This window comes from Mustela lutreola, chromosome 9 (genome assembly GCF_030435805.1).
Source record: "Mustela lutreola isolate mMusLut2 chromosome 9, mMusLut2.pri, whole genome shotgun sequence".
Classification (NCBI taxonomy): Eukaryota; Metazoa; Chordata; class Mammalia; order Carnivora; family Mustelidae; genus Mustela; species Mustela lutreola.
The window spans coordinates 86,021,068-86,039,243 of NC_081298.1; the positions used below are offsets into that span (position 1 = coordinate 86,021,068).

General features: G+C 36.3%; 1 protein-coding gene across 10 annotated transcripts in view; it reads left to right on the plus strand.

The window, feature by feature from the left end:
* Positions 1-18,176, plus strand: part of EHBP1 (EH domain binding protein 1) — a 376,969-nt gene that overhangs the window by 150,079 nt on the left and 208,714 nt on the right. The window lies entirely within an intron of this gene.

Sequence of the window (18,176 nt, forward strand, 5' to 3'; positions counted from 1 at the left end):
GTTGAGGAACTAGGGAAGGCCTCTCAGAATATTTGATTCCTTAATTCAGTTATTCTCGATGTGGTGGTAGGTAGAATGTGGGGCATTGTTGCCCTCCCCCTAGGAAAATGTGGCATTCTGGAGAAATTTTTTAAACATACTTTTTTTTTTTTTTTTTTTTTTTTTTTTTCACAGAGAGAGAGTGGGTTGGAAAGAGTTACAGAGAGAATCTGAAGCAGACTCCCTGCTTAACACAGAGCCCAATGTGGGGGCTCAGTCTCACAACTGTGGGATCATGACCTGAGCAAAAACCAAGAGTTGGCTACTCAGGCAACCCGTCTGGCGACATTTTTGATTATCACGATTGGTGGGGAATAGGGAGAATGTGTACCAGGACCTAGTGGGTAGAGGCCACGGATGCTTCTAAACACGCTACAATGCATAGGAGAGCCCCCCGAAAAATCAGACACTTATTGGGTCCTAAATGTCGGTAGTTCCATGGCTGAGAAATCCTACCTTTGTGTGTCTTTTTCCCCATCTCCTTAATGTTTGTTGTTTTCTTTCCCACATAAACACAGTTTTTTTAGAAATTACTAAAGTATTAAATAAGGATAGGTAATAGTAAATATGAACAGATAATTGTAAACGATTCAAACAATAAAGAAATATATAAAGTAAAAAAAAAGGAAAGTTCTCTCATACGTAATTCTAGACATTTTTTCTTTGAAATCACATAAGCATACACTTATTTTTTTAAGAAATTTTATTTATTTTTGGAGAGAAGGCATGCATGAGCAGAGGGGAAAGGCAGAGGGAGAGGGAGAAGCAGACTCCCCGCTGAGCAGGGAGCTTGATGTAGGGCTTGATCCCAGGACCCTGGGACCATGACCTGAGCTGAAGGCAGATGCTTAACTGACTGAGCCACCCAAGAGCCCCAAGCAAACACATATTTTATTTTTTATAAACATATAATATATTTTTATCCCCAGGGGTACAGGTCTGTGAATCGCCAGGTTTACAACACTTCACAGCACTTACCAAAGCACATATCCTCCCCAATGTCCATAACCCCATCCCCCTTCTCCCAACCCCCCTCCCCCCAGCAACCCTGTTTGTTTTGTGAGATTAAAGTCACTTATGGTTTGTCTCCCACCCAATCCCATCTTGTTTCATTTATTCTTTTCCTACCCACTTAAGCCCCCATGTTGCATTACCACTTCCTCATATCAGGGAGATCATATGATAGTTGTCTTTCTCTGCTTGACTTATTTTGCTAAGCATGATACGCTCTAGTTCCATCCACGTTGTCGCAAATGGCAAGATTTCATTTCTTTTGATGGCTGCATAGTATTCCATTGTGTATATATACCACCTATTCTTTATCCATTCATCTGTTGATGGACATCTAGGTTCTTTCCATAGTTTGGCTATTGTGGACATTGCTGCTGTAAACATTCGGGTGCACATGCCCCTTCGGATCACTACGTCTGTATCTTTAGGGTAAATACCCAATAGTGCAATTGCTGGGTCATAGGGCAGTTCTATTTTCAACATTTTGAGGAACCTCTATGCTGTTTTCCAGAGTGGCTGCACCAGCTTGCATTCCCACCAACAGTGTAGGAGAGTTCCCCTCTCTCCGCATCGTCGCCAGCATCTGTCATTTCCTGACTTGTTAATTTTAGCCATTCTGACTGGTGTGAGGTGATATCTCATTGTGGTTTTGATTTGTATTTCCCTGATGCCGAGTGATATGGAGCACTTTTTCATGTGTCTGTTGGCCATCTGGATGCTTCTTTGCAGAAATGTCTGTTCATGTCCTCTGCCCATTTCTTGATTGGATTATTTGTTCTTTGGGTTTGCTAAGTTCTTTAAAGATTTTGGACACTAGTCCTTTATCTGATATGTCGTTTGCAAATATCTTCTCCCATTCTGTCAGTTGTCTTTTGATTTTGTTAACTGTTTCCTTTGCTGTGCAAAAGCTTTTGATCTTGATCCCAATAGTGCATTTTTGCCCTTGCTTCCCTTGCCTTTGGCGATGTTCCTAGGAGGATGTTGCTGTGGCTGAGGTTGGTGCCTGTGTTCTCCTCAAGGATTTTGATGGATTCCTTTCTCACATTGAGGTCCTTCATCCATTTTGAGTCTGTTTTCGTGTGTGGTATAAGGAAATGGTCCAATTTCATTTTTCTGCATGTGGCTGTCCAATTTTCCCAGCACCATTTATTGAAGAGGCTGTCTTTTTTCCGTTGGACATTCTTTCCTGCTTTGTCGAAGATTAGTTGACCATAGAGTTGAGGGTCTATTTCTGGGCTCTCTATTCTGTTCCATTAATCTATGGGTCTGTTTTTGTGCCAGTACCATACTGTCTTGATGATGACAGCTTTGTAATAGAGCTTGAAATCCCGAATTGTGATGCCACCAACTTTGGCTTTCTTTTTCAATATTCCTTTGGCTATTCAAGGTCTTTTCTGGTTCCATATAAATTTCAGGATTATTTGTTCCATTTGATAGGAATTGCATTAAATGTATAGATTGCTTTAGGTAGCATAGACATTTTCACAATATTTATTCTTCCAGTCCAGGAACATGGAACATTTTTCCATTTCTTTGTGTCTTCCTCAATTTCTTTCATGAGTACTTTATAGTTTTCTGAGTATAGATTCTGTGCCTCTTTGGTTAGGCAAACACATATTTTAAAGTTAAGTTTTGGTTTTGTTCTTAAATGGTATCATACTTTACATATTGTTTTGTGACTTGCTTTTTCACTTACAGTATTTAGTTGCTGCACAGTTTTCCATAGTACAGATGGATCTACCATAATGATTTAACCATTCTTCTGCTAGTGGATATTATGGTAATTTCCATTTTACTTCATATGTTACAGATAGCACTGCATTGAGAATTTATGCACACATGCACAATAGATTCCCATATTCTGGGATAGATTTCCAGAAATCGAATTGTTCAGTCAAAGGGGATATTTATTTTATTTTGATAGTTTCAGTGCTAAAAGGACATCCTTATAGTAGTCTGCATTACTGTTTATATTCCCATCAACAGTGATTGAAAGGCCTGTTTTCATTCCATACCGTCAACAACACTGGATATTACTAGACTTTTAAATTTTTGTCATTCTGATGAGTGAAAATGCTTTCATTATCATTTTAATTTGCATTTCTTTGATAACTAGGAAGTTCAGCATCTTATTATATTTTTACTGGCCACTTAATATCTTTCTGTGAATTGCCCATGAATATCCATTGCCAGATTTTAATTGGATTGCGTTTTTCTTTTCTTTTCTTTTCTTTTTTAAAGATTTTTTATTTATTTACTTGCCAGAGAGAGAGAGATCACAAGTAGGCAAAGAGGCAGGCAGAGAAAGAAGAGGAAGCAGGCTCCCTGCTGAGCAGAGAGCCTGATGCGGGGAGATCCCAGGACCCTGGGATCATGACCTGAGCTGAAGGCAGAGATTAAACCCACTGAGCCACCCTGGCACCCCAGATTGCGTTTTTCTTTTTTATTTTTAGAACTTATATATCCTATTCACTATTTTTTATGTATCTTGTGGATATTTTCTCCCTACCAGTCACTTTTCTTTTTAGTATTGCAAATGATGTCTTTAAAACATGGTAAGCTTTTAGTACTGATACATTCAATTTGTGTCTTTTCTTTCGTGTAGTACAGTATAGTGCTTAAGTGTATATATTGCAGAACCAGATTGCCTGTGTTTATATTTCAGCTCTTTTACCTACTAGCTATGTAACTTTGGGCAAGTTGACTAATCCTTTTGTGCCTCAGTTTCCTATCTTTATTTATTTATTTTTAAATTTTTTTTAGAGAGGAAGGGCGGGGAGAAGCAGAGGGAAAGGAAGAGAGAGAATTTTAAGTAGGGGCTTGCCCAGCGTGGAGCCTGATATGGGGCTTGATCTCACAACTCTAAGATCATGACCTGATCAAGAGCAAGTGCTTAACTTACTGAGCCACCCAGTTGCCCCTCAGTTTCCTATCTTTAAATGAGGTAGTAGTGGTATCTATCTCATAGGATTATTGTGAGGAACAAATAAGAAATTATAGTTTTGCACTTAGAGTAATGCTTGGCATAAAGTACTCTATAAAAAGTGTCTGCTATTGTTATTTCTTTTGGTTTTGTGCCTTTTTTGGGAAGGTCTTCTATGCCTCAAAATGATGAAGTTATGTCACAACAGAAAAATTGAATAGTATATACAATTGGCAGAATGTTTTCAGAGCATGGGATGCATTTGGGGGAAGGGGCAGTTTGTGTTCTCATATGGAAGCAGTATGCTGTCACTACAAAAGGAATTCCAAATAGATAAAAAAGTTAATAAAATAATCTAATCTACAATAAAAAAACTAAAAGAGAATGGAAGTGAATATTATTAAATCATTAGATGAAGATCTTCTTAAGCTTCTGAGCAGTGGGAAAGAAATCACAGAGGAAAATGTGCATAGATTTGTCCCATAAAAATAAAAACTAGTATCTATTTTAAAAATCATGCTAAGACTCATTGTTGGCTGAGGTCCACCTGTTAGTGGGACCTTAGTTGGTGTAACTTCTATAGGGCAAATGGCAGTCATATAAAACGCTTTTTAAAATGTATGTCTCTGTTATTTAACCAACAGAAATCTATCTAAGTGAAATATTTAAGTATGAATATAAGAATTAACTGAGAGGATTTTTATATGATTAATGCTTACATTTTCTGTGGTTATATGGTTATTGCATATTACTATACTTTTATATGGTAATATGAAAAATTAGAATCTCAATGCCCCAAAACATGGGATTAAATTGTTATGTCCCTACAATGAAATATTTGTAGCCATTATAAATGACATCATGGTAAAATATTGGTGAAGAAGTATATTTGACATATTTAAATGAAAAAAGTTTACAAAAGAATATGCACAATGTATGCTTCAACTTTTCTTAACAATGACTATAAATAAGATAGAAAATCAATACAATATAAAAATGTTTCACTCTATAGGTGGGGCTATATGTAATTTTTGTATTTTTTTACTTCTTTGAATTGTGTAATTATTTTTTATAATGAACCCTGCATTATTTATGTAATAAAGAAACTATAAGGTTTTTAAATCAAGGGATTAAACAACACGGCAAGAAGATATATTTGCAACAAAAGTGGCAGACAAAAGGCTCATATTTTCAATATTTAAAGAGCTCTAGAAATCTTTTTTTCTCTTAAGAGTAAGATCCAAATAGGTAAATGGACAAAGTGCATGACTAGTTTTACAAAAGAGAAAATGTAGATGGATAATAAACACAGAAATATATTCAAGATCAAGAGTTATCAAAGAAATGCAACTTAAATGAGTGAAATACAAATTTTTCTTAACAGTTTAGCAAAGATTTAAAAATAATAGTGCTGCTTTGGGTGTGATGAATGAGACTAGCACTGTTGTTCACTGTAGGTTAGAAAGTTTGGTATGATTTCTTTGGAAAGGATTCAAATACTTTACTCAAAAATTCTGCTTCTAGGAATCTGTCCTATGAAACCGTCAAAAGTGCCAAAAATACTTTGGGCATAAAAATGTTAGCTGCACATCATTTCTAAGTGACAAACGTAAAGTGACTTTAAGTTCATTAAGAGGAGACAGTTATGTAAATTTGTGGTGTAATCACGATTCAGAATGATATGCAACTTCCATAATTTAGGTTTACAAACTATAATGTTAACTTTAAAAAGCATAAGAATTTGCAGAGTGTTGTCTCAACTATTTTAGAAAGAATAGAGAAAATATGTCAAAGTATTAGTAGTGGTTTCAGCTAGTTGGTAAAATTTTGAGTGATTCTTTGTACTTTTTTATGTATTTATAATTTTCCATGGTGAATTTTCTCATACAATCAGAAAAAAAGGTATAGCATTAAAACAAAAAGAGGATTACCCTCATAGAATTCTGGAATATGAAATATAGATATGTATGATACTGGAGAAAGGGCAACCAATGCAGAGGTTATAGCAGTGGTCTTTTCACATGATTGGATATGGAAAGAATGGGTCTGGATTCTGGAGAGATTTAGCAGTTAGAGCCAACTTAGTTTGGTGAGTCCTGGGATTGAGATGCTTGATTAATGGTACTATACAACTCACTGAAATGAGAACTCAGGAGAAACATCTTAAGGGATGGAGATGTTTCAGTTTGGTTGAATCTGTGATATGGATGAAACTAAACAACTAAGATTAGGTCTGTCTAGTTATGAAGATTTGGGGGTCCTTATCAGCACACACATTCAGGTACTGGCCATGAATGAAATAATCCTTGGGTATCAGGTATGTAATCTAACAGAAGAGTCTGTTTCCCTTAGAACACATACTGGAAACCAATTTTAAAATCTGGTAATATACACTCTGGCAAATAAATAAAAATCTTAAAAAAATAAAGTGAAAAAAATGGGGCGCCTGGGTGGCTCAATCAGTTAAGTGTCTGCCTTCAGCTTGGGTCACCATCCCAGAGTCCCACATCAGGTTCCTTGCTCAGCAGGGAGCCTACTTCTCCCTCTGCCTACCTCTTTCTCTCTGACAAATAAATAAAAAACTATAAAAAAATAAGGTAAAAAATCTGGTATTATAGTTCCTGCTTAAGGTAAAAAAAAAAAACTTAATACAGTAGTATCGATAAATTTTTAATAGCTTTCTTTAAGATTACAGAGGAAATAAGCCTGTTAACAACTTTGTAGTAGACTTGATTTTGTGTGTTTGTGTTTTAAATTTGGACAACCTGCAACTCATTTAGACCTTTGACTTGAATACTTTAACTTGTATTTTTATGTATATATGGAGTTTCCCTCTTTTTGAGAGGTGGAGGTTTTTTAAACTGGTTTTTTTTTTAGAGAGAATTTAGATTTTATTCTAAAATCAATGTGATAATTTTCACAAATGTTTTTGAGTACATGTCTAAATAGATTTTTAATATTGATTCTTTCAATTTACATTTGTGCTACCAAACTCTCTTCCATCCAACCATCTAGCGTTGGTTATTTTAGCTGATATGGTTTCTAATTAAGTCTTTGTGGTTGAGAGAGCTCCTTGTGGCATGTCTGCTTTAGCATTTAATTGCTCCATGGAATCCAAATTAAATTCTGTAGTATTCCATTTTGGTCTGCTGATGAAGCAAAGATCTTTTTAGCATGGCCTGAAAAATGCGGTGCTTGTGACAGCTCGAAGGACTAGCATCACAATTTTGAAAAAGTTAGGATATTTTTATTTCTAACTTGACTATCATTTGAAAATAAAGTTTAAAGTGTTATCACAAAGTTCAATGAGAGAATCTCAACCACATGATAGTCTCTCAGTAGGTATTTGCAGAATAAATCAAGAGCAAAATTGTTGGCCTTGATACTATAGTGCACCAAATTATAGTGCACACACATATATAAAGCACCAAATAAAGTCTTGGGAGTTTTTTTGGTTGAATTTAAATGAGAAGTACCAGGAAGCAATTGTGATAATTCTCTGTTAGGGTTGTATAAGGTGTTTTTGCACTGGGGGTGACAGGATGAATTTAGAAACTTAAAGGTCCCTTCCAATTCCACATTATCTTATTTGACAGTTTTGGTTCTTAAGTCAGTAGAGAAGATGGTAGTTTACACAAATACTTGAGTGTATTAGTTTTTTGCTGCAAATAATTCATGTAGTCATAAGCCAGAAGGTGAGATCTAATAACTAAGACCTTTAAGTGTTAGTCTTATCACACATCTTGAGGATGCTATCTGGAGTTGTATCTGCCTGTCACTTGATTTCTTGGTGCCCTGATTTGGTTGTATAGAATCAGAAGAGATTTTAGACTTCTGATGGTTAAGAATGAGTAAAATCAGGCATTAGATTGTGTGCCTCTAAAAGGGTATTTTCTGGGCACCTGGGTGGCTCAGTGGGTTAAAGCCTCTGCCTTTGGCTCAGGTCAAGGTCCCAGGGTCCTGGGATCGAGCCCTGCATCAGGCTCTCTGCTCACCAGGGAGCCTGCTTCCTCCTCTCTCTCTGCCTGCCTTTCTGCCTACTTGTAATCTCTGCCTGTCAAATAAAAAATTAAAAAAAAAAATCTTTAAAAGGGTATTTGCTGCTAGCATTAATTTATCACCACGTACTTACTACCTGCTTAAGGTGATGTTGAGACAGAGTCTAAACAGACAACATGCAACATGGTTGCAAAGATAATCCCAGGTTTACATGTGGGGAGTTCCAATAAAACAAAATCTTAAAACAGTCCCAATAAGTCATTAAGAGTTTCCAGATTAGGGGGCGCCTGGGTGGCTCAGTGGGTTAAAGCCTCTGCCTTCAGCTCAGATCCTGATCCCAGGGTCCTGGGATCAAGCCCCGTATCTGGCTCTATGCTCAGCAGGGAGCCTGCTTCCTTTCCTCTCTCTCTGCCTGCCTCTCTGCCTGCCTGTGATCTCTGTCAAATAAATAAATAAAATATATTAAAAAAAAAAAAAAGAAAAGAAAAAAGAGTTTCCAGATTAGGATCTTAGGTCAACGGGAGAGAAGTGAACTTTGTTGTGATGGCTATTTCTTTATTAAAATGTTTGATTCTGGGGCCTAGGTGGCTCAGTTGCTTAATTTATATAGTGTGCATATTGGGCATAATATGCTTTATTTCTTTAGCTTGTATACCCTCAGAAAGAAGGTTCATTAATGAAAAAATCTAAAAATAAAAAAAATTACAGGGGATCCTGGATGATTTGTTGGTTAAGTGTCTGTCTCTGGCTCAGGTCATGATTCCAGGGTTCTGGGATGGAGCCCCATGTGTAGGGCTCCCTTCTCAGCAAGGAGTCTGCTGCTCCCTCTCCCTCTGCTCCTTCTTCTGCTTGTGTTCTCTCTCTCTCTCTCTCTCTCTCAGATAAATAAAATCTTAAAAAAAGGAATGTTGAGTTCTGTTCTTGTAAAATTCAAATGAAGAATTTGCTTCTGGCACTGTAACCAATTAGCTAGTCTGGGTAACTCCCCTATTGGAAAACAGTGGATAAAATATGACCAAATGAACTTTATAATGCATTCCTAAAATAACATAGAAAGAACCCAGAGAAGTTTAAAAAAAAAAAAAAATTGAAACCAGGAAATCAAGAATCATTCTTCATAGCTTTAACACTGAGAGTTTCTCCTGAAGCCATGATTTACTGCTTTAACCACTGCATGGAGATGCAGAAAATGTCTAGTACCTCCCATGCCCCCATGTTCCCATGCACAAAGCTGACATCCCAGACTGTACCATCAGTGTAATGAATTTACTGCACAGAAGAAAACAATGAGGAAGATTGCCTCTTCTGTCTTATTATTAATAGGTAGAAGTGGTAACAGCCTTGAAAATTTATAACTAGGAACTAGTCTTCATTAGGTTTCATTTATGTATGTTCTTGATGCTGTGACAAAATTACTAATTTCATTAAATTTTGACCCTTGAGTATTGAGTCTTTAATATTCTCTCGGACAAAAAGGGATGTATACATGAAGCACTCAGTCTGTCTTGCAAAGGGAAAATATATTTAAGAAAAAGCAGTTGTGGGATTATTTGAGTTGTAAACTAAACTAATCACCCTTTTTCCCTGGAACACTTCTTTCTTGAACAAAAATGACTAACTGGTTATGAACACTTAGGTATTAATTTGATAAACATTATCTTGAAACTGAACAAAGTGAGCCTGCTAATTAAAGGTAGGTGACTAAAATTATTTGTTCCCAATGATAAAACTCAGGCTTTCAAGTGAAAACTAGAATTCTGAAAAACTTCTTTTCTCCATGTTAAGCTTCTAATTTCTCTGTGCCTGAAGATTTTTCTGATGGAATAGGTAGTGAAATAAGCAAATATGGTTACTTTGGTATTATATAATGTGATGTATCACCATTTAAAATACCTACATATGCCACTCTGGATAACAACATGGAGGTTCCTCAAAAAGTTGAAAATAGAGCTACCCTACGACCCAGCAATTGCACTATTGGGTATTTACCCTAAAGATACAAATGTAGTAATCTGAAGGGGCATGTGCATCTGAATGTTTATAGTAGCAATGTCCACAATAGCCAAACTATGGAAAGAACCTATATGTCCACCAACAGATAAAGAAGATGTGGGGTATATATACAATGGAATACTATGCAGCCTTCAAAAGAAATGAAATCTTGCCATTTGTGACGACCTAGATGGAACTAGAGGGTATTGTGCTTAGCAAAATAAGTCAATCAGAGAAAGACAACTGTCATATGGTCTCCCTAATATGAGGAAGTAGAGATGCAACGTGGGGGGCTTGGGGGGGGGTAGGAAAAGAATAAATGAAACAAGATGGGATCGGGAGGGAGACAAACCATAAGAGACTTCTAATCTCACAAAACTAACTGAGGGTTGCCAGGGAAAGGGGGTTAGGGAGAGGGTGATGGGGTTATGGACATTAGGGAGGGTGTGTGCTATGGTGAGTGCTGTGAAGTGTGTCAACCTGGCGATTCACAACCTGTACCCCTACAGCTAATAATACATTATATGTTTATTAAAAATTTTTAAAATTATTTTAAAAAAAAAAACCACCTTCAGGGCATTGGGCCATACTATTTTCTTAGAAATGTTTCTGACAATATTGGTATTTTCCTTGATACAGTTGTCATCAAAGACTAGTCATCAGCTGGCTGGGTTCTCTCTGTAATTTAAACCTAGCCTTTGTTCTTGGCAGGGTTAGAGTTCATTCTCTTATTTGTTTTTTGTTATGTTTTTATTCTGTGAATAGTAATTTATGCAAGTTTGGTTTTATTTTTATATGAGAAGAATGGTAAGTTGCTTGCCACTTCCCAATAAAATATCCTGCAAAAGAGGGCTTAAATAGCAATCAATCAATCAATCAATCAATCAAAATAAAATACCTGCATAATTCAGAGAATCAGTGCTTTCCAAGGACCAAAGTGTATGAGGTACAACATCATGCATGACTAAAAAATCCTATTCAACATGCATGATAGAGCACTGGATCTTAATTTAACAGAGTTTAAAAAGTTTATTAATGTGATTTCAAATTCCACATTACCGTTAACCTCTAAGAAAGTACCACTTGTGGAGTTTTGATATAATACCAAAGGAGACCCCAAATTATCTGAAAACATCATTAAAATACTCCTGTCTTTTCCAACTGTTGATCTGTATGAGGCTGGATTTTCTTCATATACTTCAACTAAAATAACTTATCACACACAGATTGAATATGAAAGTAGATATGTGAATGTTTCATAGAATTCAAAAGTGAACCCATCCACGCTTGTTGTTTTCTGTATACTCTGGATGTAAAACAATTTTTTAAAGATTCATTTATTTATATTTTTGAGAGAGAGAGCATACGTATGCAAGAGTGGGAGGAGGGACAGAGAGAGATGGAGAGAGAGAACCTCAAGCAGACTCCCTGTTGAGCACAGAGCCCAATCCCAAGATCATGACCAGAGCCAAAATCAAGAGTCAGAGCCACCCAGGTGCCCAAAACAATTTAATAAGACTGTCACTGTTTTATATTCATACAAATCTCTTTGAAGTGTTTATATCTCTCTAAAATATCACTAATGTCCAATTTAATAGCTGGATTCGCATATCTACACTCAATAGTGTTAAGATGTCTGTTGTTTCAATCAAGAAATGGGCAGAGGACATGAACAGACATTTCTGCAAAGAAGACATCCAGATGGCGAACAGACACATGAAAAAGTGCTCCATATCACTCGGCATCAAGGAAATACAAATCAAAACCACAATGAGATATCACCTCACACCAGTCAGAATGGCTAAAATCAACAAGTCAGGAAATGACAGATGCTGGCGAGGATGCGGAGAAAGGGGAACCCTCCTACACTGTTGGTGGGAATGCAAGCTGGTGCAGCCACTCTGGAAAACAGCATGGAGGTTCCTCAAAATGTTGAAAATAGAACTGCCCTATGACCCAGCAATTGCACTATTGGGTATTTACCCTAAAGATACAAATGTAGTGATCCAAAGGGGTACATGCACCCGAATGTTTATAGCAGCAATGTCCACAATAGCCAAACTATGGAAAGAACCTAGATGTCCATCAACAGATGAATGGATCAAGAAGATGTGGTATATATACACAATGGAATACTATGCAGCCATCAAAAGAAATGAAATCTTGCCATTTGCAACAACATGGATGGAACTAGAGCGTATCATGCTTAGCGACATAAGTCAAGCAGAGAAAGATAACTATCATATGATCTCCCTGATATGAGGAAGTGGTGATACAACATGGAGGCTTAAGTGGGTAGGAGAAGAATAAATGAAACAAGATGGGATTGGGAGGGAGACAAACCATAAGTGACTCTTAATCTCACAAAACAAACTGAGGGTTGCTGGGGGGAGGGGGTTTGGGAGAAGGGGGTGGGATTATGGACATTGGGGAGGGTATGTGATTTGGTGAGTGCTGTGAAGTGTGTAAACCTGGTGATTCACAGACCTGTACCCCTGGGGATAAAAATATATGTTTATAAAAATAAAAAATTAAAAAAAAAAAAAAAAGATGTCTGTTGTTTCCAACTTGACTTATAGATTAAATGCAGTTCCAATGAAAATCCCAAGAAGGTGTTATGTGGATATCAACAAACTGATTCTAAAATTTATATGGAAATGCAAAACTCAGATCAACATAATATTGAAGAAGAGGAACAAAGTTGGAGGACTGACACTACCTGAATAAAGCTACAATAATCAATACTGTGTAATCTTGGTGAAAGAAGAGACATAACTGAAACAGAATAGAGAGCCTAGATATAAACCCCCATGAATATCATCAACTGATCTTTGACAAAGGAGCAAAGACAATACAATGAAGCAAAGATAGTTTTTTCAACAAATGGTGCTAAAACAACTGGGCATCCGTATGCCAAAAACAAAACAAAAAACAAAAATATATCTAGACACTTTATACCCTTCACAAAAATTAACTCAAAATGGGTCAGTGACCTAAATGTAAAATACACAACTGTAAAACTACTGGAAGATAACACAGGAGAAAACCTAGATGACATTGGGTATGGTGATGCCATTTTAGATACAAAATGAAACATATGGTCCATGAAAGAAATAATGGATAATTTCATTAAAATTAAAAACTTGCTTTGTGAAAGACAATGTCAACAGCAGAAGAGAAGCAACAGACAAGGAGAAAAAACTAACAAAAAAACATATCTAAGAAAGGAATGTTTTCTGTAATATATAAAACACAACACAAGAGCAAACAACCCAATTTAAAAAATGGAACAAAAACTTTAAGAAAGAAGATGTACAGATGGCAAATAGACACATGAAAAGATGCTCTACATCATGTTATCAGGGAAATGTAAATTAAAAAAACAAATGAGATACTGCTACATACCTATTAGAATGGTGAAAATCTGGAACACTGTCAACATCCAATTCTGGTGAGAATGTGGAGCAACAGGAACTTTCATACAGTTGCTGGTAGGAATGCAGAATGGTACAGTTACTTTGGAAAACAGTTTGGTGGTTTCTTACAAAACTAAACATACTGTTTTCATACAATCCAGCAGTCATACTACTTGGTATTTACCCAAACAAAATGTGTATCCTTGTCCACACAAAAACCTACTCATGGATGTTTTAAAGCAGCTTAATTCATAATTGCCAAAACTTGGAAGCAACCAAGGTGTCCTTCAGGAGATGAGTGGCTAAGCTGTGGCACATTCAGACAATGGAATATTATACAGCACTAAAAGACGTGACCTATTAAGTGATGAAAAGACATGGGGAAATTTATAACGTGAGTCAAAGAACTTATAATGAAAACTTAGAAAATATTTAACTATAGAATGACTGATAATATAAGATATAGTTAAAGTAGTACTTAGAGAAATATATCATCTTAAATGCTTAGATCAGGAAAAAAGAAACGCTCAGAATTCAGGAGTTAAAATATATCTGAGGAAGGTAGGAGGAAGGGAATTGTAAAGATGAGCAGAAACTATTGAGATAGAAAACATCCCAGGCACCTGGGTGGCTCAGTCAGTTAACTGTCTGCCTTCAGTTCAGGTCATGATCCCAGGGTTCTGGGATTGAGGCCCGTATCAGGCTCCCAGTATCCTGTTCTCTCCCTCCTCTCCTCCCTCCCAATGCTCTCTCTTGCTATTTCTCTCTCTCAAATAAATAAATAAATGAAATCTTAAAAAAAAAAAAAAAAGAAAGAAATGGAAAATATCCATTCACTAGAAAGGATTAGCAAAGCCAGAAGTTGTTGATTCAGAAAACACAAGGAAATGGACAGTTTATAGCAGGAATGATCTAGAAACGAAAGAAGACACAAAGTGCATTGAGAATGAAGAAATATACAAGACTATAGATTTTGCAGAGATTAAGATAATAAAAAGGTTTTAAAAAGCTTTATGTCATTAAATTTGAAACCTTGGATGAAATGTATAAATTCCAAGATGGAAAATTATTTATCTAAACTGGCTTTGGGAGACACTAAACACTAAATACTTCTGTAATCATTAAAGAATTTGTATCTGTAATTAGAAACTTTTCCCAAGGGGCGCCTGGGTGGCTCAGTGGGTAAAGGCCTCTGCCTTCAGCTCAGGTCATGATCCCAGGATTCTGAGATCGAGCCCCACATCGGGCTCTTTGCTCTGCGGGGAGCCTGCTTCTTCCTCTCTCTGTCTGCCTGCCTCTCTGCCTACTTGTGATCTCTGTCTGTCAAATAAATAAATAAAACCTTAAAAAAAGAAAAGAAAAAAAGAAACCTCTCCCAAAAGGAAATAGGACCCGATTATATTGTCCCCCTACCCAGGAATGTGGAGTTGCTTTAACTTTAGAAGATCTATCAAATTACACTTTAATAGAGTAAGGGTTTTAAAAAATCTTAAATTATCCCAAAATATATTTTTTAAAGATTTTATTTATTTATTTGACAGAGACAGTGAGAGAAGGAATACAGGGGAGTAGGAGAAGTAGAAGCAAGCTCCCCGCTGAGCAGGGAGCCTGAGGCAGGGCTCTATCTCAGGACCCTGGGATCATGACCTGAGGGAAAGGCAGACACTTAACCTACTGAGCCACCCAGGTGCCTCCAAACAGACTCTTTAACTATAAAGAACAAACAGATGGTTACCAGAGGGGAGGTAGGGCAGGGATATAGGTGACATAAACGAAGGGAATTAAGAGTACACTTCTCTTGATGAGCACTGAGTAATAATATGGACTATATTGGTATACCTGAAACTAATATAATACTGTATGTTAACTAAATCAGAATTTTAAAAGACCCTCAAACCAGAAGAACATAATAGCAGAATAAAAGCGATTTTTCAATTTCATGAAAAAAAGAAAAAAAATAATCAGCAGTAGGAAAAACTACAAAAGATTTTACAAAGTGGAAACACATGGCCAATAAACTATGAAAAGATAATCAATGCCATTAATCATGGAAATGCAATTAAGATGCAATGAAGTAATATTTAATAATCTCAGATTGGCAAAATGAAAAGAAAAATACTAAGGGAGAGGGAACACTGCACTCCATCCCAGGGTCTTGGGATCATGACCTGAGCCAAAGGTAGATGGTTTAACCAACTGAGCCACCCTGGCGCCCCAGCTAAGGCTTGCTTCTTTTTTTTTTTAATTATAGAAGAGTACTTGGGGAAAATGAGAGTGAGATTTCTTAAGTAAAATGATTTTATTATGTAAGAACTTCCTTAGGGAAAGTATTTCTTTCTTTCTTTTTTTTTTTTTTTAAAGATTTTATTTATTTATTTATTTGACAGGTAGAGATCACAAGTAGGCAGAGAGGCAGGCAGAGAGAGAGAGAGAGGGAAGCAGGCTCCCCACTGAGCAGAGAGCCCGATGTGGGGCTCGATCCCAGGACCCCAAGATCATGACTTGAGCCAAAGGCAGCGGCCTAACCCACTGAGCCACCCAGGCGCCCCAGGGAAAGTATTTCTGAAAGTGTGATTTTAGATTAACTGGATTAGAATCACCTGGTAGTAGTGGTGTGGGTGTGGGTGGGGCAGGATGGGAGTAGAGAAGGGAGGTACTTATTATTTTTAGAAATGCAGCAGATTTCCCAGCCCATCTCTGGTTTTGCTAATTTAAGATCTCCGGGGGTGGGATCCAGTTATCTAGATTGTCTAAAGCCCTCCTAGTTTTTTGTTTTTTAGTAAACACTAAAATTTAAGAACTTCAGCTTTAGGATTTTTGAAGTAATTCCTTAAATACTGTCAGATTCATACAAACATGTTTAAATGTAGGCCCAGAGACAAAAACTTAGTTTTAAATTTACGTGAATTCTCACTTCTTACTGACTTTTGTTGTCTTTCTTTCTCTCAGAGTCTTTTACTATTTTTTCCTCTTATTTCGTCCTCTTTTCCACTTTGCATATGACATGAAATAGCTTTAGGACTCTGGCAGCAATATGAGTAATTCTCTCTAAACTCCTTCTGCCTGGCTGGCCCCTACTCCTTACTGGAAGGCTCATAGGGTGTAAAAGACATGCTCATTTTGCAACTGCAAACACTTATATTTTGTTCTTCTTTGTAGAACTGTTAATAGTAATGATATCAATTTTGGGTGGGTAAAGATTTAAACTCAGTTGTAAAAAGTGAAGATTCGTGGAGCTGGGGTTAGAGCTATGAAAGATCCTTATATTTATTTCTCTCATTACTGTTCTTTTTAAATATCTTTTCTATGGGGTAGCTAATTTTAAAGAGGAAAACAATATGCGAGCTTGGTGAAGAATTACTAGAAATACCATTCAGACCTTTTTTCCCAGCAGAGACTCTAGCGAGATCCTGCGTTAATAGTAGGAATGGATATTGTAGACTCAAAAGGGCTCTGTTTTGTTCACCTGTCCAGACTTTACAAAGGGCTGTTTTCATTGTTGCTGAGCAAGTAAATACTTAATTAAGTGGTACAGCTAATTATGTTTAGAATTCAGTAGCCTTTATTTTCTCTTGTTTCAGAGACGCTGATTTACCGAAAGCTTAAAAACTCCTTGAGTTCAGCAAAAAACCTTTTCTGTGCAGTTTTTATCTAAAAAATGCATTTGAATGTTAATCAGCAAAACTCTGGATTTTGTTGGAATTATACTTCAGTTGGGCTTTCAAAATTATGCTCATTTCCAAGTTACCTTAATTTTTATAGTTTATTTGCTTATAAAATTAGATAATTATTATCAAGGGATTAATTAATATACTTTTTGAAACAGATTTTTTAGCAAAATTAAAAATATGTCGTAGTTTCTATGTCATGCTTCCAATACAGAGGCTTTAAAACCTGTATTATATGTAAAAGTTGTTCGCTATTCTAAAGGTACAATAAGAGATTATTGTTCATATCAGTGTAATAAATTGATACTACCTGATCATACTTTTTCATTTTGCACATCGTCAGAACCTTGGACCTTAATCTTATTCTTTGATTGACAGTAGCGACCAGGGAAAGAATACTTGTATTGTTTGGGATAGTCACATCTGTTCAACTTGATTCAGTTGAGGGTATTTGCATATTCTTAAGTATTTCTTCTGAGAGGGCTTAAATCCTTCTCAAGTACTTGATGCATTTTTAAAATTCATTCATAAGGTATCTACATGCACTAATAGTTCTGTATAATATTGCTGTGCATAATCTGACAGATAAGACCACATTTTAAAGCAAGGTATTCTTTAGGGATGCTACATTACATTTTTACTTGTCCTGCTGGCAGAAATGTCAATTTTTTCTAAAAGCCTGGTTTAATGTTTTGATTAAATTAGTCTCTCTTTATTTTAGGCAGGTTTGTCAATCATAAGACAAAGTAAAGATCTATTAATAATTCAAAGATTAATGGTAGTTTTTCCTGTCTTGGTTGGAAAATTGAATAATTTTATAGCTTAAATGGATTTCTGATTAGTCTCCTTATTTTTATACCAGAGGTTAGTGAGGCTCGGGTTACTTACTCAAGGTCACACAGCTTGAAAATTAGGCCTTATTTTAGATCTGAACTCCCAGACCAGTAAATTCTAAGGAATGCTGGTATATGTCTCTGATTTACATGATTTACAAATCATCTTCATATAAAAATGTCCCTTTGCCATTAGAACACATAGTCAGGGATTATGTCTTAATTATCATCATATCACTCTTGAATCAACAATGTGTCTTATACATAGTTAATGCCCAATCATTATTTTGCTGTT